Here is a 23,558-nt window from a genome sequence, read left to right as displayed (position 1 = left end):
CTTTCACCAAAAAGAGGGGGTTCTTTGGCTTTTCCTTTCCTTTTTGAAACAAAACGAAAGGAGGAGCTCGACCAGTTGGCCTAGCTTCCCTGTTCCTTTTCCCTCTTCCACGGTATGCTCGATGAAATAAAGTAAATAAATGAAGTTTCTAGTTATGTATTTGTTTGGGAGACCCGAACTCTCTCTCAAGAGAGAGTTGCATCTTCCCGCTGCCGCCCCCCCCCCCCACACACACACAAGGCCTCCTCCCTGTATGTGGGGGGAGGGGGAGGGGTGGACAGGAGCTAGCTGAGAGGGGGTGGGGTGGGGCGGGGCTGGAGAATATGCAGGTTCCTGAAGGTCAGTCGGGGAAGTACTGCTGCTGCCCTAGCACGCTTCAGTGCCTCTTTAGAGTTTAGAGTTTTCTAAAGTTTTCTGCCTGAAATCAGCGAGTGATGATTTCACTGTGAAATGATGTCTGATCATCGCTCTCGCTGTCCTGTCAGGGCTCCGGCTCCTGGCAAATGTCTGACTGAAGGAAACCTTAGTTAGACTCACACCCAGCTGTTTGGAAATGGTAATGGAGTTGATAGCACACCCTGGGGGAAAGAGGCAGACTCTTTTTGCTCACTCTCAATTCCCAGCCTCGCCCTGCCAGCTCGGGGATTTCTAAGTAAGGGTGAATCTGGACCATATATGTACAGGGTTTGGCGTTTCTGATTCATGTTTAATGTTTAGTTAAATAAAGCTTGTCAAGGGCTGGAGAGATGGCTCCGAGGTTAAGAGCACTCACCGCTCTGCTCTTCCAGAGGTCCTGAGTTCGATTCCACAGAAACCACATGGTGGCTCACAACCCTCTGCAAAGGGATATCCCATGCACTCTACTGCCCTGTGTATGTGAAAAGGGCTTTAGTGTACTCAATGTAAGTGAAAATAAATAAGTAAACCTTTAAAAGAATGAAACAAAATGAAGCTTGCAAAGAAATTGAGCATCTTAAAATGCCAGGCACGTTTATCCGCTCCTTTTATTTTATTTCGTGTGTGGATCACATAACCACAGAGGTGGTTCCCCTTCCCTTAACCTCGACAGCCCAACTGGGACAGAAGTGCAAACTATCATCTACCTATCTGGGAGTGGAGTGGTTGGATACAGGGAGATGGAGCATTTGCAGTTAGTAAAGTTCTGATGTCGGTTTTTATTTCCTTTCATTTTTGGATAGATATCGGGAGCCTTTTTTTTTTTTAAGTACAAATTTTGTTTTCTGTGCAACATTCTGATCATAGTTTCCCATCGCAAAGCTCTTTCCAGATCCTTCCTCCCCATCCACCACCCCGTACTAACCCAGGCCTGCCCTTAGATGTGGTTGATGCATACCCAGGTGAGTCTCCATTGGAGAAAGGACGATATTCCCATCTCCTATGACTGTCAATGGCCGATGACCTAAATGCCAGTGACTTCGGACTTGACTCCATTTTCCCCTCTGAGAACTGGGTTTGGATCTGTTGAACGCAGGCAGGCCCTCGGTTTTGAAACAAACAAACAAACAAACAAACAAACAAACAAACAAACACACCAAAAAATATTTAAAGCAGGCAACAACTGCCTGCACGCCAAGAGACTGTTGACTCCTCTTTGGAGATAGTACGATGTGAAACTTGCTTAATACAGTAGAGTCCACACAACACAAAGGGAACACTTTAACAAATTATGAAGGAGAGAGGGGGGGTATGTTTATCTACCTCCTCTTGTTTCTCAGACTAGAGATTTCATCTTCCTCTGTCTCTCGAGTGCTGGTGGCTTTGCTGCTGGTTTGGGGGGGGGTTGGGATAGGGATAGGAAGAGAAAAGGCTTGAGTGCTGATTTTAAAGCTCTCTCTCTCTCTAAAGCTCTCTCTCTCTAAAGCTCTCTCTCTCTCTCCCCCCTCCTTCTCTCTCTCTTTACACACACACACACACACACACACACACACACACACACACACACACACACACACACTGGAGAGGAAGACAGGAAGACCTATCTAGATGCAACGTGAAGAAGGCCTATGTCAGATGAGTTAATGGCTAGGGAACTGTTAGCTGGCTAGTCTGCCATTTTGTTGCAGTTGCTAGTATTATAAGGACACTTTCTCATTGGTTGTTTCTGCTGTTGCTGCCAGAATTCATTACATATTCTGTTAGGCTCTTCTGTGTGATAACACACTCAGAAACCGAACACTGTAGGAGTCAGTCTAACTGCTTTCTTTGTTGTCTAGTTACCCGCAATAATCTTGGACCTGAACTGAACACCCAGCAGCACTTCCCGCACCCACCCATGTATAAGCTTTTATAACCTGGACCACCAACACTAGAGCGACAGGGCAGACAGAGACTATTTGGAACCGGACTTCCATTTTGAGTTTTTGTTTGTGTTCTTGTTTTTTTCTCCTGTCCTGTCCTGTCCTGTCCTGTCCTGTCCTGTCCTGTCCTCTCTGTCTGTCTGTCTGTCTGTCTGTCTGTCTGTCTGTCTGTAAATCCACACATATAGTTCTTTCCACATCTTATATCTCAAAACAAATAATGCTTGCTGTGATCCTCATTTCATTCAAGGGTACTACTCTCTAGACCAGAGGAGCCCCCTTACAATTCTCCACAGGTAGTGATGACCGGAGTGTTCAGTGCGACTAAGCAGGAATTATATGGTTGCCGCCATTATGCTTGATCTTACCGAAGGTAGGGTTGCGGGGCATGGTTGCCACGATGGCGACCAGTAGACCGTGATTGAGGAGACGGAACAATAATTAACCTACAATTCTCCCTCTCGGTCAACTGTTTCTCTGTCACTCTCTGTCTCTCTTCCCTCCTTCCCTCCCCCGTCTCTCAGACCTGAATGAGCATTGGAACTAAAGTAAATGTACATGTGAAAAGAAGCCAGGTGTGGTGCTGCATGTCTTTGATTGCATCACTTGAGAGGTGAAGGTGGGTAGAACTCTGTGAGCAGGCTGCAGACCTGATCCAGGTACTGATTTCCAGGGCTTTTGTGCAAAGACCCCTGACTCAACTAAAGAAATGAGGAGGAAAATAAAGAAACAGATACAATTAACTTGGAATAAACCAAACAAACTAAGAAAAAGGAAAGGCAGTAATGGAGTGGCCTGGCTTACAGAGGAGGGGCAGACATTTATCTGCCATTGCCTCCTCGGTTGAACACACAAACACACGCATGGGGGAGGGGGAGAGACAGAGACAGAGAGAGACAGAGAGACAGAGAGAGGAAGAGAGACAGAGACAGGGAGACAGAGAGAGAGACAGACACAGAGAGAGAGAGACAGACAGACAGAGACAGAGAGACACAGAAAATTCGATCTCTCTCTCTCTCTCTCTCTCTCTCTCTCTCTCTCTCTCTCTCTCTCATCACAGGCTGAGCTCAGGGACAGTGAGTTCCACACTCACTCAGAGAAAAACTCTGTCTCCAGTCACCCTCACCCACACGCCTTCAAAATGATCCATTGTACTATTTTAGATTTATGTCTGAGGAGCCCCTCTCCCTCCGCCTCCTCCTGTTACGTTGTAGAAACGTTTAATCCCAAACAGGGCTTCTCTCCTACCCTGCCTTGATGATTCTGTTCCTGGATAAAAGATACACAAGCTTTATTATCTACAGGAAGCCTTAAATAGCACTAGAAGACCTGGGCAGGCAGATATCTACCCTCTAGGTTGTTAGTTTTGGGGGTTTTGTTTGTTTGTTTGTTTTTGTGTTTTTTGTTGTTGTTTTTAATTTTTTTAGATTTGTTTTTTATTTATCTGAGTATGCTGCAGTTATCTTCAGACACACCAGAAGAGATCAATCAGATCTCATTACAGATGGTTGTGAGCCACCATGTGGTTGCTGGCAATTGAACTCAGGACGTCTGGAAGAGCAGTCAGTGCTCTTAACCGCTGAGCCATCTCTCCAGCCCCTGTTGTTGTTTTTTGTTTTGGTCAAAAACCTGGATTCTCGGGGTTGGGGATTTAGCTCAGTGGTAGAGCGCTTGCCTAGCAAGCGCAAGGCCCTGGGAAGAGCAAGGTCCCCAGCTCCGGAAAAAAAGAAAAGAGGAAGAAAAAACAAACAAAACAAACAAAACAAAAAAAAACCCTCTGGATTCTCAGGAGCTGTGTGGTGTGTCCTCTTATGTTCTGGTGCCCTCTTCTGGCATGCAGACATATAGGAATCAGAGAGAGCCCACATTTTTGTCCAGGAACAAACAAACTGCCAAACTGCCAAACAAACAACAAAGGATTGTAGGTTTTGACTGGCTCTGTAGGTTTCAGAGAAAGGCAGGGCAGACCTCTGTGAGTTTGGGACTAGACTACTCTACCGAGCAAGTTCCAGGGAGGGATTCCACAGGAGCACAGTGGACTGGACAAAATTTTGACTTTGTAATTTTATTTTTTGCCCAATTGGGATTTATGATTTGATTGTCACAAAACTTATACCTTTCATTTTATTTTATTTTCGGCCAAAATTTCATTTTCAGTTTCACTTCCGATTTAACTTTTAATTTCTTGTCGCGCTTATGTTCGGATCGAGTTAATTCTCTGGGGAGCTGTGCCCTTGCCACTGGTGCTGGCAGAAGGGGATCCCGAGATCTAGAGGTTCTGTGTGGTGGGCTGTGTGGCAGAGGAAAAAAATGAAATTAAGAACATATATAAATCTATGGATTTGTATAAGGAGAAACGTATGGTATGGTGGGAAGATGTAAGGGAGAGAAAAATAAAAAATAGATAGATAGATAGATAGATAGATAGATAGATAGATAGATAGATAGATAGATAGATAGAGTGATTCATGCTCCCAGCCTCCTATGTACAGAGTTCCCCGAGGCGTTTTTACTCGCCAAATAAAGACTGCGGTGTTTCCCAACACACCATGTGAATGTCCGTGGCTGTCGAAATTATTTCATTTATGTTTTTCACGTTTGTCGTCCGTGTCACTTCAAGGCCATTGTGACTTCAGTCTTGTTATTGATTCATATATGCTTTCTATTTCTTTTCATTTTTCAAAACCTTTTTGTCTAAATTGTATTTGTCATTCACCTTGATTTAAACATTTATTAAAGTCCAGTTTGCCATTTATTCGTATTTACTCGTATTTTATTATTATTTTATAAATTTATTCCATCATTTCGTTTCAGTCGTCTATATTTGCCCTTCATCTCGTTCCCGCTTTTCTTTTTTTCTTTTTTCTTTTTTCTTTTTTCAGAGCTGGGGACTGAATCCAGGGCCTTGCATTTGCTAGGCAAGCACTCTACCACAGAGCTAAATCCCCAACCCCGTCGTTCCCACTTTATGTCTGTTAACATTTAATTGTTTTATCTCCCTTGTCCTTCTGTGTCCCTCGTCTTAATTTCTGCTTTATTGTTTTCTTTTTTTTTAAATTTATTTATTTAACGCATGTGAGTACACTGTAGCTGTCTTCAGACACACCAGAAGAGGGCATCAGGTCTCATTACAGATGGTTGTGAGCCACCATGTGGTTGCTGGGATTTGAACTCAGGACCTCTGGGAGAGCGGTCAGTGCTCTTAACCGCTGAGCCATCTCTCCATCCCATCTGTTTTATTGTTTACATCGCACTTACTCTGTTTTTATGGCGATCTATTAACTTTTTTCCATGTCAGTCGTCGGTATCTGTTGATCACCTTGATTTTTTTTTTCTTTTTTCTTTTTTTCGGAGCTGGGGACCGAACCCAGGGCCTTACTCTTGCTAGGCAAGCGCTCTACCACTGAGCTAAATCCCCAACCCCGATCACCTTGATTTTTGTTTTATTGTTTATTCACATTGACTCTTTATTCATTATTATTTTTAAGTAAAATAAAATAAATAAAATTTAAATATGGTAAAAATATTTGTTAAACAGATATTAAAAGGGAGGTCTACAGCAGATTTTTAAACTAACGGGCACACACACACACACACACACACACACACACACACACACACACACACACAAATTTCTCCCAGAGGTCCTGAGTTCAATTACCAGCAACCACAAGGTGGCTGACAACCATCTGTAATGGGATCTGATGCTCTCTTCTGGTGTGTCTGAAAATAGCTACAGTGTACTCTTACGCATAAATAAAATAAATAAATCTTTAAAAAAAATAAAATAAAATATGAGGTTGGCTCTCTTTGCTCCTCTCTTTGCTCTTTTGCTCTTCCTCTCTTCCCCTCTTCCCCTTTGTCCCTTCTCTCCCCATTCCCCTCCCAAATTCTCTCCACGTGCTCATGACTGGCCTTTACTCTCTTCTTCTACCTTTCTTCTCTCATTAAACCTCTCCGTGGAGGGGGAGGGGTGTGTGTGTGAGTGGGGGGAGGGGGGAATGAGGTTGACCAGTCTTCCTGTGTAACAGAGGTTTAAAAGGAGGCTGGTCGACAAAACGTTTTTTTGTGGTTTTTATTCTCTCTCTCTCTCTCTCTCTCTCTCTCTCTCTCTCTCTCTCTCTCTTTCTCTCTCTCTTAATCAACTCGGAAGTCGATCTGCTGTCCCTTTTATTAAAAGCCAAAGTATTAAGTGGCGAGCCGATGTTTCAACTTTCACCATTCTGTTCCTTTCACCAAAAAGAGGGGGTTCTTTGGCTTTTCCTTTCCTTTTTGAAACAAAACGAAAGGAGGAGCTCGACCAGTTGGCCTAGCTTCCCTGTTCCTTTTCCCTCTTCCACGGTATGCTCGATGAAATAAAGTAAATAAATGAAGTTTCTAGTTATGTATTTGTTTGGGAGACCCGAACTCTCTCTCAAGAGAGAGTTGCATCTTCCCGCTGCCGCCCCCCCCCCCCACACACACACAAGGCCTCCTCCCTGTATGTGGGGGGAGGGGAGGGGTGGACAGGAGCTAGCTGAGAGGGGGTGGGGTGGGGCGGGGCTGGAGAATATGCAGGTTCCTGAAGGTCAGTCGGGGAAGTACTGCTGCTGCCCTAGCACGCTTCAGTGCCTCTTTAGAGTTTAGAGTTTTCTAAAGTTTTCTGCCTGAAATCAGCGAGTGATGATTTCACTGTGAAATGATGTCTGATCATCGCTCTCGCTGTCCTGTCAGGGCTCCGGCTCCTGGCAAATGTCTGACTGAAGGAAACCTTAGTTAGACTCACACCCAGCTGTTTGGAAATGGTAATGGAGTTGATAGCACACCCTGGGGGAAAGAGGCAGACTCCCTTTTTGCTCACTCTCAATTCCCAGCCTCGCCCTGCCAGCTCGGGGATTTCTAAGTAAGGGTGAATCTGGACCATATATGTACAGGGTTTGGCGTTTCTGATTCATGTTTAATGTTTAGTTAAATAAAGCTTGTCAAGGGCTGGAGAGATGGCTCCGAGGTTAAGAGCACTCACCGCTCTGCTCTTCCAGAGGTCCTGAGTTCGATTCCACAGAAACCACATGGTGGCTCACAACCCTCTGCAAAGGGATATCCCATGCACTCTACTGCCCTGTGTATGTGAAAAGGGCTTTAGTGTACTCAATGTAAGTGAAAATAAATAAGTAAACCTTTAAAAGAATGAAACAAAATGAAGCTTGCAAAGAAATTGAGCATCTTAAAATGCCAGGCACGTTTATCCGCTCCTTTTATTTTATTTCGTGTGTGGATCACATAACCACAGAGGTGGTTCCCCTTCCCTTAACCTCGACAGCCCAACTGGGACAGAAGTGCAAACTATCATCTACCTATCTGGGAGTGGAGTGGTTGGATACAGGGAGATGGAGCATTTGCAGTTAGTAAAGTTCTGATGTCGGTTTTTATTTCCTTTCATTTTTGGATAGATATCGGGAGCCTTTTTTTTTTTTAAGTACAAATTTTGTTTTCTGTGCAACATTCTGATCATAGTTTCCCATCGCAAAGCTCTTTCCAGATCCTTCCTCCCCATCCACCACCCCGTACTAACCCAGGCCTGCCCTTAGATGTGGTTGATGCATACCCAGGTGAGTCTCCATTGGAGAAAGGACGATATTCCCATCTCCTATGACTGTCAATGGCCGATGACCTAAATGCCAGTGACTTCGGACTTGACTCCATTTTCCCCTCTGAGAACTGGGTTTGGATCTGTTGAACGCAGGCAGGCCCTCGGTTTTGAAACAAACAAACAAACAAACAAACAAACAAACAAACAAACACACCAAAAAATATTTAAAGCAGGCAACAACTGCCTGCACGCCAAGAGACTGTTGACTCCTCTTTGGAGATAGTACGATGTGAAACTTGCTTAATACAGTAGAGTCCACACAACACAAAGGGAACACTTTAACAAATTATGAAGGAGAGAGGGGGGTATGTTTATCTACCTCCTCTTGTTTCTCAGACTAGAGATTTCATCTTCCTCTGTCTCTCGAGTGCTGGTGGCTTTGCTGCTGGTTTGGGGGGTTGGGATAGGGATAGGAAGAGAAAAGGCTTGAGTGCTGATTTTAAAGCTCTCTCTCTCTCTAAAGCTCTCTCTCTCTAAAGCTCTCTCTCTCTCTCCCCCCTCCTTCTCTCTCTCTTTACACACACACACACACACACACACACACACACACACACACACACACACACACACACTGGAGAGGAAGACAGGAAGACCTATCTAGATGCAACGTGAAGAAGGCCTATGTCAGATGAGTTAATGGCTAGGGAACTGTTAGCTGGCTAGTCTGCCATTTTGTTGCAGTTGCTAGTATTATAAGGACACTTTCTCATTGGTTGTTTCTGCTGTTGCTGCCAGAATTCATTACATATTCTGTTAGGCTCTTCTGTGTGATAACACACTCAGAAACCGAACACTGTAGGAGTCAGTCTAACTGCTTTCTTTGTTGTCTAGTTACCCGCAATAATCTTGGACCTGAACTGAACACCCAGCAGCACTTCCCGCACCCACCCATGTATAAGCTTTTATAACCTGGACCACCAACACTAGAGCGACAGGGCAGACAGAGACTATTTGGAACCGGACTTCCATTTTGAGTTTTTGTTTGTGTTCTTGTTTTTTTCTCCTGTCCTGTCCTGTCCTGTCCTGTCCTGTCCTGTCCTGTCCTCTCTGTCTGTCTGTCTGTCTGTCTGTCTGTCTGTCTGTCTGTAAATCCACACATATAGTTCTTTCCACATCTTATATCTCAAAACAAATAATGCTTGCTGTGATCCTCATTTCATTCAAGGGTACTACTCTCTAGACCAGAGGAGCCCCCTTACAATTCTCCACAGGTAGTGATGACCGGAGTGTTCAGTGCGACTAAGCAGGAATTATATGGTTGCCGCCATTATGCTTGATCTTACCGAAGGTAGGGTTGCGGGGCATGGTTGCCACGATGGCGACCAGTAGACCGTGATTGAGGAGACGGAACAATAATTAACCTACAATTCTCCCTCTCGGTCAACTGTTTCTCTGTCACTCTCTGTCTCTCTTCCCTCCTTCCCTCCCCCGTCTCTCAGACCTGAATGAGCATTGGAACTAAAGTAAATGTACATGTGAAAAGAAGCCAGGTGTGGTGCTGCATGTCTTTGATTGCATCACTTGAGAGGTGAAGGTGGGTAGAACTCTGTGAGCAGGCTGCAGACCTGATCCAGGTACTGATTTCCAGGGCTTTTGTGCAAAGACCCCTGACTCAACTAAAGAAATGAGGAGGAAAATAAAGAAACAGATACAATTAACTTGGAATAAACCAAACAAACTAAGAAAAAGGAAAGGCAGTAATGGAGTGGCCTGGCTTACAGAGGAGGGGCAGACATTTATCTGCCATTGCCTCCTCGGTTGAACACACAAACACACGCATGGGGGAGGGGGAGAGACAGAGACAGAGAGAGACAGAGAGACAGAGAGAGGAAGAGAGACAGAGACAGGGAGACAGAGAGAGAGACAGACACAGAGAGAGAGAGACAGACAGACAGAGACAGAGAGACACAGAAAATTCGATCTCTCTCTCTCTCTCTCTCTCTCTCTCTCTCTCTCTCTCTCTCTCTCATCACAGGCTGAGCTCAGGGACAGTGAGTTCCACACTCACTCAGAGAAAAACTCTGTCTCCAGTCACCCTCACCCACACGCCTTCAAAATGATCCATTGTACTATTTTAGATTTATGTCTGAGGAGCCCCTCTCCCTCCGCCTCCTCCTGTTACGTTGTAGAAACGTTTAATCCCAAACAGGGCTTCTCTCCTACCCTGCCTTGATGATTCTGTTCCTGGATAAAAGATACACAAGCTTTATTATCTACAGGAAGCCTTAAATAGCACTAGAAGACCTGGGCAGGCAGATATCTACCCTCTAGGTTGTTAGTTTTGGGGGTTTTGTTTGTTTGTTTGTTTTTGTGTTTTTTGTTGTTGTTTTTAATTTTTTTAGATTTGTTTTTTATTTATCTGAGTATGCTGCAGTTATCTTCAGACACACCAGAAGAGATCAATCAGATCTCATTACAGATGGTTGTGAGCCACCATGTGGTTGCTGGCAATTGAACTCAGGACGTCTGGAAGAGCAGTCAGTGCTCTTAACCGCTGAGCCATCTCTCCAGCCCCTGTTGTTGTTTTTTGTTTTGGTCAAAAACCTGGATTCTCGGGGTTGGGGATTTAGCTCAGTGGTAGAGCGCTTGCCTAGCAAGCGCAAGGCCCTGGGAAGAGCAAGGTCCCCAGCTCCGGAAAAAAAGAAAAGAGGAAGAAAAAACAAACAAAACAAACAAAACAAAAAAAAACCCTCTGGATTCTCAGGAGCTGTGTGGTGTGTCCTCTTATGTTCTGGTGCCCTCTTCTGGCATGCAGACATATAGGAATCAGAGAGAGCCCACATTTTTGTCCAGGAACAAACAAACTGCCAAACTGCCAAACAAACAACAAAGGATTGTAGGTTTTGACTGGCTCTGTAGGTTTCAGAGAAAGGCAGGGCAGACCTCTGTGAGTTTGGGACTAGACTACTCTACCGAGCAAGTTCCAGGGAGGGATTCCACAGGAGCACAGTGGACTGGACAAAATTTTGACTTTGTAATTTTATTTTTTGCCCAATTGGGATTTATGATTTGATTGTCACAAAACTTATACCTTTCATTTTATTTTATTTTCGGCCAAAATTTCATTTTCAGTTTCACTTCCGATTTAACTTTTAATTTCTTGTCGCGCTTATGTTCGGATCGAGTTAATTCTCTGGGGAGCTGTGCCCTTGCCACTGGTGCTGGCAGAAGGGGATCCCGAGATCTAGAGGTTCTGTGTGGTGGGCTGTGTGGCAGAGGAAAAAAATGAAATTAAGAACATATATAAATCTATGGATTTGTATAAGGAGAAACGTATGGTATGGTGGGAAGATGTAAGGGAGAGAAAAATAAAAAATAGATAGATAGATAGATAGATAGATAGATAGATAGATAGATAGATAGATAGAGTGATTCATGCTCCCAGCCTCCTATGTACAGAGTTCCCCGAGGCGTTTTTACTCGCCAAATAAAGACTGCGGTGTTTCCCAACACACCATGTGAATGTCCGTGGCTGTCGAAATTATTTCATTTATGTTTTTCACGTTTGTCGTCCGTGTCACTTCAAGGCCATTGTGACTTCAGTCTTGTTATTGATTCATATATGCTTTCTATTTCTTTTCATTTTTCAAAACCTTTTTGTCTAAATTGTATTTGTCATTCACCTTGATTTAAACATTTATTAAAGTCCAGTTTGCCATTTATTCGTATTTACTCGTATTTTATTATTATTTTATAAATTTATTCCATCATTTCGTTTCAGTCGTCTATATTTGCCCTTCATCTCGTTCCCGCTTTTCTTTTTTTTTCTTTTTCTTTTTTCTTTTTTCAGAGCTGGGGACTGAATCCAGGGCCTTGCATTTGCTAGGCAAGCACTCTACCACAGAGCTAAATCCCCAACCCCGTCGTTCCCACTTTATGTCTGTTAACATTTAATTGTTTTATCTCCCTTGTCCTTCTGTGTCCCTCGTCTTAATTTCTGCTTTATTGTTTTCTTTTTTTTTAAATTTATTTATTTAACGCATGTGAGTACACTGTAGCTGTCTTCAGACACACCAGAAGAGGGCATCAGGTCTCATTACAGATGGTTGTGAGCCACCATGTGGTTGCTGGGATTTGAACTCAGGACCTCTGGGAGAGCGGTCAGTGCTCTTAACCGCTGAGCCATCTCTCCATCCCATCTGTTTTATTGTTTACATCGCACTTACTCTGTTTTTATGGCGATCTATTAACTTTTTTCCATGTCAGTCGTCGGTATCTGTTGATCACCTTGATTTTTTTTTTCTTTTTTCTTTTTTTCGGAGCTGGGGACCGAACCCAGGGCCTTACTCTTGCTAGGCAAGCGCTCTACCACTGAGCTAAATCCCCAACCCCGATCACCTTGATTTTTGTTTTATTGTTTATTCACATTGACTCTTTATTCATTATTATTTTTAAGTAAAATAAAATAAATAAAATTTAAATATGGTAAAAATATTTGTTAAACAGATATTAAAAGGGAGGTCTACAGCAGATTTTTAAACTAACGGGCACACACACACACACACACACACACACACACACACACACACACACACACAAATTTCTCCCAGAGGTCCTGAGTTCAATTACCAGCAACCACAAGGTGGCTGACAACCATCTGTAATGGGATCTGATGCTCTCTTCTGGTGTGTCTGAAAATAGCTACAGTGTACTCTTACGCATAAATAAAATAAATAAATCTTTAAAAAAAATAAAATAAAATATGAGGTTGGCTCTCTTTGCTCCTCTCTTTGCTCTTTTGCTCTTCCTCTCTTCCCCTCTTCCCCTTTGTCCCTTCTCTCCCCATTCCCCTCCCAAATTCTCTCCACGTGCTCATGACTGGCCTTTACTCTCTTCTTCTACCTTTCTTCTCTCATTAAACCTCTCCGTGGAGGGGGAGGGGTGTGTGTGTGAGTGGGGGGAGGGGGAATGAGGTTGACCAGTCTTCCTGTGTAACAGAGGTTTAAAAGGAGGCTGGTCGACAAAACGTTTTTTTGTGGTTTTTATTCTCTCTCTCTCTCTCTCTCTCTCTCTCTCTCTCTCTCTCTCTCTCTCTTTCTCTCTCTCTTAATCAACTCGGAAGTCGATCTGCTGTCCCTTTTATTAAAAGCCAAAGTATTAAGTGGCGAGCCGATGTTTCAACTTTCACCATTCTGTTCCTTTCACCAAAAAGAGGGGTTCTTTGGCTTTTCCTTTCCTTTTTGAAACAAAACGAAAGGAGGAGCTCGACCAGTTGGCCTAGCTTCCCTGTTCCTTTTCCCTCTTCCACGGTATGCTCGATGAAATAAAGTAAATAAATGAAGTTTCTAGTTATGTATTTGTTTGGGAGACCCGAACTCTCTCTCAAGAGAGAGTTGCATCTTCCCGCTGCCCCCCCCCCCCCACACACACACAAGGCCTCCTCCCTGTATGTGGGGGGAGGGGAGGGGTGGACAGGAGCTAGCTGAGAGGGGGTGGGGTGGGGCGGGGCTGGAGAATATGCAGGTTCCTGAAGGTCAGTCGGGGAAGTACTGCTGCTGCCCTAGCACGCTTCAGTGCCTCTTTAGAGTTTAGAGTTTTCTAAAGTTTTCTGCCTGAAATCAGCGAGTGATGATTTCACTGTGAAATGATGTCTGATCATCGCTCTCGCTGTCCTGTCAGGGCTCCGGCTCCTGGCAAATGTCTGACTGAAGGAAACCTTAGTTAGACTCACACCCAGCTGTTTGGAAATGGTAATGGAGTTGATAGCACACCCTGGGGGAAAGAGGCAGACTCCCTTTTTGCTCACTCTCAATTCCCAGCCTCGCCCTGCCAGCTCGGGGATTTCTAAGTAAGGGTGAATCTGGACCATATATGTACAGGGTTTGGCGTTTCTGATTCATGTTTAATGTTTAGTTAAATAAAGCTTGTCAAGGGCTGGAGAGATGGCTCTCCACAGAGGTGGTTCCCCTTTTCTTAACCCGACTGGGACAGAAGTGCAAACTATCATCTACCTATCTGGGAGTGGAGTGGTTGGATACAGGGAGATGGAGCATTTGCAGTTAGTAAAGTTCTGCTGTCGGTTTTGTTTTGTTTTGTTTTGTTTTGTTTTGTTTTGTTTCCTTTCATTTTTGGATAGATTTTTTGGATAGCCTTTTTTTTTTCTTTTTAAATACAAATTTTGTTTTCTGTGCAACATTCTGATCATAGTTTCCCATCGCAAAGCTCTTTCCAGATCCTTCCTCCCCATCCACCACCCCGTACTAACCCAGGCCTGCCCTTAGATGTGGTTGATGCATACCCAGGTGAGTCTCCATTGGAGAAAGGACGATATTCCCATCTCCTATGACTGTCAATGGCAGATGACTTAAATGCCAGTGACTTCGGACTTGACTCCATTTTCCCCTCTGAGAACTGGGTTTGGATCTGTTGAACGCAGGCAGGCCCTCGGTTTTGAAACAAACAAACAAACAAACAAACAAACAAACAAACAAACACACCAAAAAATATTTAAAGCAGGCAACAACTGTCTGCACGCCAAGAGACTGTTGACTCCTCTTTGGAGCTAGTACGATGTGAAACTTGCTTAATAAAGTAGAGTCCACACAACACAAAGGGAACACTTTAACAAATTATGAAGGAGAGAGGGGGGTATGTTTATCTACCTCCTCTTGTTTCTCAGACCAGAGATTTCATCTTCCTCTGTCTCTCGAGTGCTGGTGGCTTTGCTGCTGGTTTGGGGGGGATTGGGATAGGGATAGGAAGAGAAAAGGCTTGAGTGCTGATTTTAAAGCTCTCTCTCTCTCTCAAGCTCTCTCTCTCTAAAGCTCTCTCTCTCTCTCCCCCTCCTTCTCTCTCTCTTTACACACACACACACACACACACACACACACACACACACACACACACACACACTCACTCACTTCCTAGGATGAAAGAAAAGAAATGAAAAGGAAGGCACCCATGGTGATGCATGACTTTGATCTCACTTTGGTCTCAGCACTGGAGAGGAAGATAGGAAGACCTATCTAGATGCAACGTGAAGAAGGCCTATGTCAGATGAGTTAATGGCTAGGGAACTGTTAGCTGGCTAGTCTGCCATTTTGTTGCAGTTGCTAATATTATAAGGACACTTTCTCATTGGTTGTTTCTGCTGTTGCTGCCAGAATTCATTACATATTCTGTTAGGCTCTTCTGTGTGATAACACACTCAGAAACCGAACACTGTAGGAGTCAGTCTAACTGCTTTCTTTGTTGTCTAGTTACCCGCAATAATCTTGGACCTGAACTGAACACCCAGCAGCACTTCCCGCACCCACCCATGTATAAGCTTTTATAACCTGGACCACCAACACTAGAGCGACAGGGCAGACAGAGACTATTTGGAACCGGACTTCCATTTTGAGTTTTTGTTTGTGTTCTTGTTTTTTTCTCCTGTCCTGTCCTGTCCTGTCCTGTCCTGTCCTGTCCTGTCCTGTCCTCTCTGTCTGTCTGTCTGTCTGTCTGTCTGTCTGTCTGTCTGTCTGTCTGTAAATCCACACATATAGTTCTTTCCACATCTTATATCTCAAAACAAATAATGCTTGCTGTGATCCTCATTTCATTCAAGGGTACTACTCTCTAGACCAGAGGAGCCCCTTACAATTCTCCACAGGTAGTGATGACCGGAGTGTTCAGTGCGACTAAGCAGGAATTATATGGTTGCCGCCATTATGCTTGATCTTACCGAAGGTAGGGTTGCGGGGCATGGTTGCCACGATGGCGACCAGTAGACCGTGATTGAGGAGACGGAACAATAATTAACCTACAATTCTCCCTCTCTGTCAACTGTTTCTCTGTCACTCTCTGTCTCTCTTCCCTCTTTCCCTCCCCCGTCTCTCAGACCTGAATGCCTCCTCTGTTGAACACACAAACACACGCGCCGAGAGAGCGAGAGAGCGAGAGAGCGAGAGAGCGAGAGAGCGAGAGAGCGAGAGAGCGAGAGAGCGAGAGAGCGAGAGAGCGAGAGAGAGAGAGAGAGAGAGAGAGAGAGATCTGTTAATCTGTTTGTCTCCCTCCCCTAGTTTTTCAGACAGGGTTTCTTTATGAAAAGAAAGAAACTGGTAGCTGTAGGCTGGTAGCTGCTGGCTGTTAAAGGTCTAGGTAAAACAATGTGATGGCCTAAGAGGAAAATAAAGAAACAGATACAATTAACTGTTAAGGCCTAGATGCCGTGTGAATGAGGCCTACATCAGATTGGTTAAGATAACTGTCACCTGGCTAGCCTGCCATTTTAATATTGCAAGGACGCCTTCTCATAGGTTGTTTCTGCTGTCACTGCCAGAGTTCATTACATATTCTGTTAGGTTCTGTATGACACACACTCAGAAACCAAACATTGTAGAATCCAGTGTGTCCTTGAGTGCGTGTCTACAATGCGTGCGTGCGTGCGTGCGTCTGTGCATGCGTGTGTCCATGGCCATGCTAGAGCCCACTCCAGATTTGTGTTTCAGAGATCTTTACTTATTTATTTTTCCTGCCTTGGCTTGTGTAGGCACTAAGTCACCACACTTCCCGAAAAACAAAATGAAACAAAACAAAACAAAATCCACCAACAAATGGACCAAACCCAAACCCCAAGCCAGACAAACAAATATTCCTGCCTGCCTGTCTGTCTATCAGGGCTACAACAGAGAGAAGTGGAATCTTGAATGAACAAAACTAGAATACCTAAGTCTGCCTGTTTCCCCTCTTCCCACCCTCCCCTGCCCCCCAGCCCATCCCCTAGAGCTGGTCTAGCATGTTCTCTGACCCTGGGGGTGCGGTGAACCGGCCTGCCTTGCTAAACTCTGTAGTGTATAAACTTGGTAACTCTAGAAAGCAGGAGCTGAAAATGTGCAGATAAGGTGGTGGTCGAGCTGTGTGTGTGTTGGTGTGGGAGGGAGACTGCTTCGGTAACTGCTGCTTTTCAATGTCCGGCTGAAACTCTGTGCTTATGATGTATCTTTTGGTTTATTCGATTTTACTTACTGTCTATTGGGTTTGCATTTGATTTTTATTGATTTTATTGATATTTATGTTTAACTATTTTGACCTGGCTAAATGACTGACTGACTGACTGACTGACTGACTAAGTCTACCTGGCATACAGGAGGAATTCAAGGACGAATGATTGTTTAAGTATGACAAAAATAAGTAAGTAAGTAAGTAAGTAAGTAAGTAAGTAAGTAAGTAAGTAAGGGGGTTGGGGATTTAGCTCAGTGGTAGAGCGCTTGCCTAGCAAGTGCAAGGCCCTGGGTTCTGTCCCCAGCTCCGAAAAAAAAAGAAAGAAAAAAAGTAAGTAAGTAAGTAAGTAAGTAAGTAAGTAAGTAAGTAAATAAATAAATAAATAAATAAATAAATAAATAAATAAATACGATCATTTAGAAGTAATATAGGCAGAAGGAGAACATGTGGCTGTGGATGGTCTGAGGCTTCTGGCTGCTTTTGGGTGCCTCTTCACCTTTCTGCACGTGCAAACTGAGTTTAATTAAGTTCTGTTTCCCTAGAGGCTGGGAAAGGGAGAAACAGAAGTGACCTGGAACATCAGGGCTAATGGCCGGCTGCTTCCATCTTGGTGAGGTCAGGTGTCAGCCAAGCTGGCTGCCAACCATCCACAGTTGAATCCAAAGTGCCCAAATGGGACACTATAACAAATCATGTATACAGATTTGTGTATATAGAAAACATTTTTCCTTTCTCTTCTTTTCTTTTCTTGAGAAATTCAGCTGGTCCTGATGTCTTTCCCTCGGTGTGTCCCTCTGTCATCTCTCTCTCTCTGTCTCTTTGTCTTACTGTCTCTGTCTGTCTCTGTCTGTCTCTGTCTCTGTCTCTGTCTCTGTCTCTGTCTCTCTCTCTCTCTCTCTCTCTCTCTGTGTGTGTGTGTGTGTGTGTGTGTGTGTGTTCCTTAATCTCAGCAGCACTACTCATCCAATCGATTTTTCCTCTCCCCTTGTCTCCTTCACATGGCTATTACCCCACCTTAAACAGCACTAGAAGAGCCTGGCAGGCAGATATCTACCCTCTATGCTGTCAGAATTTTTTTTTTTTTTTTTTTTTTAAAGTCAAAACCTGGATTCTCAGGAGCCATGTGGTGTGTCCTCCTAGGTTCTGGTGCCCTCTTCTGGCATGCAGACATATAGTCAGCAGAGAGAGCTGTGTGGGTGGCCGAGGCAGGCAGAGTGGACCTCTGTGAGCTTGAGGCTAGATAAGTCTACGGAGCAAGTTCCATGACTGCCTGGGCTATACCAAAAGAAACGTACCTTGAGGCAAAACAAAACAAAGCAGAAAAGGTTCTGCTTTTATTTTACAGACATGTGTTCTCTCTAGTCCTATTGACTATAGAAGTTTGATCATGAAGTCACATTGATTTTTATTACAGAGTTTATTTGTGTGTGTGTGTGTGTGAGAGAGAGAGAGAGAGAGAGAGAGAGAGAGAGAGAGTTTTTTCTTTAATCTTCAAACATATTTTTTATTGTTTATTTATTTTATGAGCACACTGTCACTGTCTTCAACACACAAGGAGAGGATTCCATTACAGATGGTTGTGAGCCACCATGTGGTTGCTGGGATTTGAACTAAGGATCTCTGGAAGAGCAGTCAGTGCTCTTCACCGCTGAGCCGTCTCTCCAGCCCTGAAACAATATCTTGAATAAACAATAACAAAAACACTAAAACTAAGTCTGCCAGTTTTCCTCTTTCTTTCTCTCTCTCTCTCTCTCTCTCCCTCTCCCTCCCTCCCTCCCTCCCTTCCTTCTTTCTTCCTTTCTTTCTTTTTCTTCAGATAGGATTTCTTAGTGAATGATATTTATGTTGATATAAATTTTTTACGTACTTTTGACTGGCTAACTAACTAGCTAAGTCTGCCTGTCCTAAAGAAGGAGTTCCCCTGCCACAACTAAATACGTGCATAGAAAAAAAATATATAATTATTAACTTGGGATGAAACTAATGTAACAAGCAAGCAAACAAACGCACAAACAAACAAAGTAGGGATGGTGGTGCTGGGTGCCTGGTATATGGGAGATGGGAGACCTGTGGTCTAGAGCGTCCAGAGCTCTGGCCTCCATACTCTGGACTGCATTCTCTCTAGCAATCTTCCCAAAGTGGCTGTATTTAACCATGTTTTTATTTTTTAAATTGGCTCTCTCTCTCTCTCTCTCTCTCTCTCTCTCTCTCTCTCTCTCTCTCTCTTTCTCCCTCCCTCCCTCCCTCCCTCCCTCCCTCCCCCCACCACACACACAGAGGCACGTGTGAACAAGGGAATGCAAATGCACAAAATAAGTATGTTTTGATCAGAGTGAAAACAAATCACGGGAATTTTAACCATTCCACCATCATTCCACCATTCTTTTAATTTACTCTCTGTGTTTAGTCTTCCAAAGAGGGTGGCAGGTGTGTGGTTTGGTGAGTGCCGGCTGGCGGTGGCAGCGAGGAACAGAGAACAACAACAACCCCCCTCCCCCCCATCGGGATCGGTGGAGGGTTTTAAAAATGAGTGAGCCATTTAAAAATGGTGTGGAACTGAGGTCGCCGCCACCCTCCCCTCACGCCGGAGTTTGGACGCTCCCTTTTCCTAACTGTGCCTGTTCCTTGCTAATTGTTAACCGATTCGAGAGTGCATGTCCTTTCACTTAGAGGTGGCCTGTTTTCACCGCTCCGTCCTACTTTCCTTTTCTGGGTGCCTGAGGGGGTTGGCCCCGAGTCCATCCCGCGTTCACTGTGTTCCGGCGGGACAACCGGGACCGTTTGTGCCATTCGGGAGAAGTGGTGGGTACCTGCCCCGTTGTGCGTGGGTGAGTGTCCCCCTGAGCTAGGGAGGTCACTCTGGAGAGACGGAATGAGTGTGTGTGGCGGCGGCGGCGCGTGACAGTCTGTATTGGTTTGCTTGATCGAGATCGCTGTCGGGCGACACCTAGTGGCGACAAGTTTCCGCAACGCTCCTGTCCCCCGGTTGGTGACAAAGGACGGGGAAGTGCCTGTGGTGAGCCGGCCAGGGTGAGAGGGTGACAGGCAAGCAGGCGGGTGCGCGACGGAGACGCCGTCCTGTCTGGGGACCATCTCTAGCTAGGAGGTTGTACCTGGAGAACTTCAGGGGAGGAGGGTGGCTGTACGACCTATTGGGACACAAGGAGGGGTTGGTGGCAGCTGGATGAGGTCGACCAGAAGGCTTGGGCCCCGTCCCGGATTTTTTTTTTTTCCAATTTTTTTTTTTAAATTTTTTATTTTATTTTATTTTATTTTTTTTATTTCTTCCCTCCTCTCCGGTCCCAGCCAGCGGGACCATAGACACTTTTGAGGCCGAGAGGGTGCTGTGTCCCCGGCCTCCGAGCCGAGGTGGCCCGGCTAGGGGGCGCCACGGAGTTTTTTTTTTTTTTCTTTTCCAGGAGTCCCTTCGGTCCCAGCCAGCGGGACCATAGACACTTTTGAGGCCGAGAGGGTGCTGTGTCCCCGGCCTCCGAGCCGAGGTGGCCCGGCTAGGGGGCGCCACGGAGTTTTTCTTTTCCAGGAGTCCCTTCGGTCCCTGATAGCGGGAGCCTGGACCTCTGAGGCCGAGAGGGTGCTGTGTCCCCGGCCTCCGAGCCGAGGTGGCCCGGCTAGGGGGCGCCACGGAGTTTTTTTTTTTTTTCTTTTCCAGGAGTCCCTTCGGTCCCTGATAGCGGGAGCCTGGACCTCTGAGGCCGAGAGGGTGCTGTGTCCCCGGCCTCCGAGCCGAGGTGGCCCGGCTAGGGGGCGCCACGGAGTTTTTTTTTTTTTTTCTTTTCCAGGAGTCCCTTCGGTCCCTGATAGCGGGAGCCTGGACCTCTGAGGCCGAGAGGGTGCTGTGTCCCCGGCCTCCGAGCCGAGGTGGCCCGGCTAGGGGGCGCCACGGAGTTTTTTTTTTTTTTTTCTTTTCCAGGAGTCCCTTCGGTCCCTGATAGCGGGAGCCTGGACCTCTGAGGCCGAGAGGGTGCTGTGTCCCCGGCCTCCGAGCCGAGGTGGCCCGGCTAGGGGGCGCCACGGAGTTTTTTTTTTTTTTTCTTTTCCAGGAGTCCCTTCGGTCCCTGATAGCGGGAGCCTGGACCTCTGAGGCCGAGAGGGTGCTGTGTCCCCGGCCTCCGAGCCGAGGTGGCCCGGCTAGGGGGCGCCACGGAGTTTTTTTTTTTTTTTTCTTTTCCAGGAGTCCCTTCGGTCCCTGATAGCGGGAGCCTGGACCTCTGAGGCCGAGAGGGTGCTGTGTCCCCGGCCTCCGAGCCGAGGTGGCCCGGCTAGGTGGCGCCACGGATTTTTTTTTTTCTTTTCCAGGAGTCCCTTCGGTCCCTGATAGCGGGAGCCTGGACCTCTGAGGCCGAGAGGGTGCTGTGTCCCCGGCCTCCGAGCCGAGGTGGCCCGGCTAGGGGGCGCCACGGAGTTTTTTTTTTTTTTTCTTTTCCAGGAGTCCCTTCGGTCCCTGATAGCGGGAGCCTGGACCTCTGAGGCCGAGAGGGTGCTGTGTCCCCGGCCTCCGAGCCGAGGTGGCCCGGCTAGGGGGCGCCACGGAGTTTTTTTTTTTTTTTCTTTTCCAGGAGTCCCTTCGGTCCCTGATAGCGGGAGCCTGGACCTCTGAGGCCGAGAGGGTGCTGTGTCCCCGGCCTCCGAGCCGAGGTGGCCCGGCTAGGTGGCGCCACGGATTTTTTTTTTTCTTTTCCAGGAGTCCCTTCGGTCCCTGATAGCGGGAGCCTGGACCTCTGAGGCCGAGAGGGTGCTGTGTCCCCGGCCTCCGAGCCGAGGTGTCCCGGCTAGGGGGCGCCTCCGAGACTTTATTTTTTCCAGGATCCTCCCCGGTCCCTGCCAGCGGGAGCATGGACTTCTGAGGCCGAGGGGAAGCTGTGTTCCAGGCTATCTACCATGGCCTCCTCGGTCTGTGAGCACTCAGGGTTCTAAGGTCGACCAGTTGTTCCTTTGCGGTCCGGTTCTCTTTCTACATGGGGACCTCTTGGGGACACGTCACCGAACATGACTTCCAGACGTTCCGTGTGGCCTGTCATGTTTATCCCTGTGTCTTTTACACTTTTCATCTTTGCTATCTGTCCTTATTGTACCTGGAGATATATGCTGACACGCTGTCCTTTTGACTCTTTTTGTCATTAAAGGACGTTGGAAGAGGCTTGCACCAAGGCTGTTTGCTTGTCCAGCCCTAGCTCTTTTCTTCTGCGCATGGGCCTCTTCGATGCTTGAAGCTTAGCGTCCCCCCCATGAGTACGCGCTTCCTGCTTTCCCGTGCTTGCTTGCCTGTGCTCTCTGGGGCAGCTTTATGACAACCGTCCCGCGTGTCAGGCGTTCCCGATTTCCCCGTGGTGGTTGTCGTCCGTTACCGGTAGGAGTCGTTGGTGCCGAGTGCGACTGGAAGGGTTTTCCCGTTTGGTGCTAGTGACCCCCTGGCGTGCTCCTCTGCGGCCGACCGGTTTTTTTATTTGTTTTTTTTTTTGTTTTTTTTTTTGTTTTTTGGAAGGAGTTCCCGAACCTCCGCTGCTTGGTGGTGTGTCCCTTTCTTTCCTGCTGTGTGCCTCCCGAGTTGCACCTTTTCTCCTTCGAAGGGGATTTTATTTTTTTATTTTTATTTTTTTTTATTTTTATTTTTTTTGAAGGAGTTCCCGAACCTCCGCTGCCCGTTGAGTCCCGTTCTTCCACGCCACGTGCCTCCCGAGTGCAACGCTTCCTTTTTCTCGCCCTCGAGAAGGGTAAATTTTTTTTTTTGTGTGTGTGTGGCAGTGTTAGCGACTTCTTCCCGTGCTCTCTCTCGCTCTTCTCGCTCGTATTCCCGTCCAGTGCGTGTTAGAAAGCTCTCACGCCCGTTGTTCCCGATGCATGGCGTGTCTCGCTCCCGTTGGATCGATGTGGTGCTGCCGCGTTCTCTTCGGGCCGGGGCCTAAGCCGCGCCAGGCGAGGGACGGACATTCATGGCGAATGGTCATTCAGCGCGAATGGCGACCGCTCTTCTCGTTCTGCCAGCGGGCCCCTCGTCTCTCCTCCCCATTCCTTTGCAGGGTGGTGTGTGGAAGTCAGGGGTGCGGCTGTCCGGCACGAGCGCTGACCCGCGCACACTTGTTGCTGTGGTTCGCGGTGTCCCTGTGGACGTGTCGGGGGCGCTTGCCCCCACGCCGTTCACTGCTTCGCGGCCCTCTTCCCCCGTGCCGGGGGAAGGTGGTAGACCCGCTGCGGTGCATACCCTTCCCGAATGGTGTGTGCACGCGCCCTGCTTTGTGTGAGCCTTGCGGTGCTCCTGGAGCGTTCCGGGCTTTGACCACCAAGGTGCCCGCTTCTGAGTTGGCGGTGGCGCTTCCCGCTCCCCGGCGTGCCTCCTGTGCTCCATGGTGCTTGTGCCTTTACGCTTTCCCTTGTCCTAGTTGCCGGCTTTCTGCACGGTGACAGAAAAGGGGGTCGAGGAGTTGAGTGTGCGGTTAAAAGGCTCCTTCCGTTGGGTGAGCGCCCACCCCGTGCCTATGTTTTTGGTGCCTTCACCCGCGGGCCCTGCGCGGTTAGGGTGGTGCTGAGCGATCGCGGCTGGCCCTTTTTAAAGACCGGACTCCCTCAAGTCAAGGCTCCTCCTTTGTGTGCGCCTTGAAGAGGCCTGGCCCTCGGCGGGGACCTGTCGCAGGTCCCCCCGGTCCGCGAATGCTCAAGAAGACCCCGGAGAA

At 46.7% G+C, this 23,558-nt stretch overlaps 1 long non-coding RNA gene across 2 annotated transcripts in view; it reads left to right on the top strand.

Annotated features, from left to right (window-relative positions):
* Nucleotides 1–19,372: 19,372 nt before the first annotated feature.
* LOC147997617 (uncharacterized) overlaps nt 19,373–23,558 on the top strand; it is an 18,659-nt gene continuing 14,473 nt past the window's right edge. Inside the window, exon 1 of one of the 2 annotated variants that reach the window (XR_015647670.1) lies at nt 19,373–19,671. This is a non-coding gene — a long non-coding RNA (uncharacterized LOC147997617). Of the gene's footprint in view, nt 19,698–23,558 lie in introns of both variants that reach the window. The other variant, XR_015647671.1, reaches the window with a different exon arrangement.

The sequence above is a fragment of the Rattus norvegicus genome, unplaced genomic scaffold, assembly GCF_021556685.1.
Source record: "Rattus norvegicus strain SHRSP/BbbUtx unplaced genomic scaffold, alternate assembly SHRSP_T2T unassigned-0000110, whole genome shotgun sequence".
Taxonomy (NCBI): domain Eukaryota; kingdom Metazoa; phylum Chordata; class Mammalia; order Rodentia; family Muridae; genus Rattus; species Rattus norvegicus.
The sequence above is the reverse complement of the archived record's forward strand: the minus strand, read 5'-3'. Positions and strand labels throughout refer to the sequence as shown.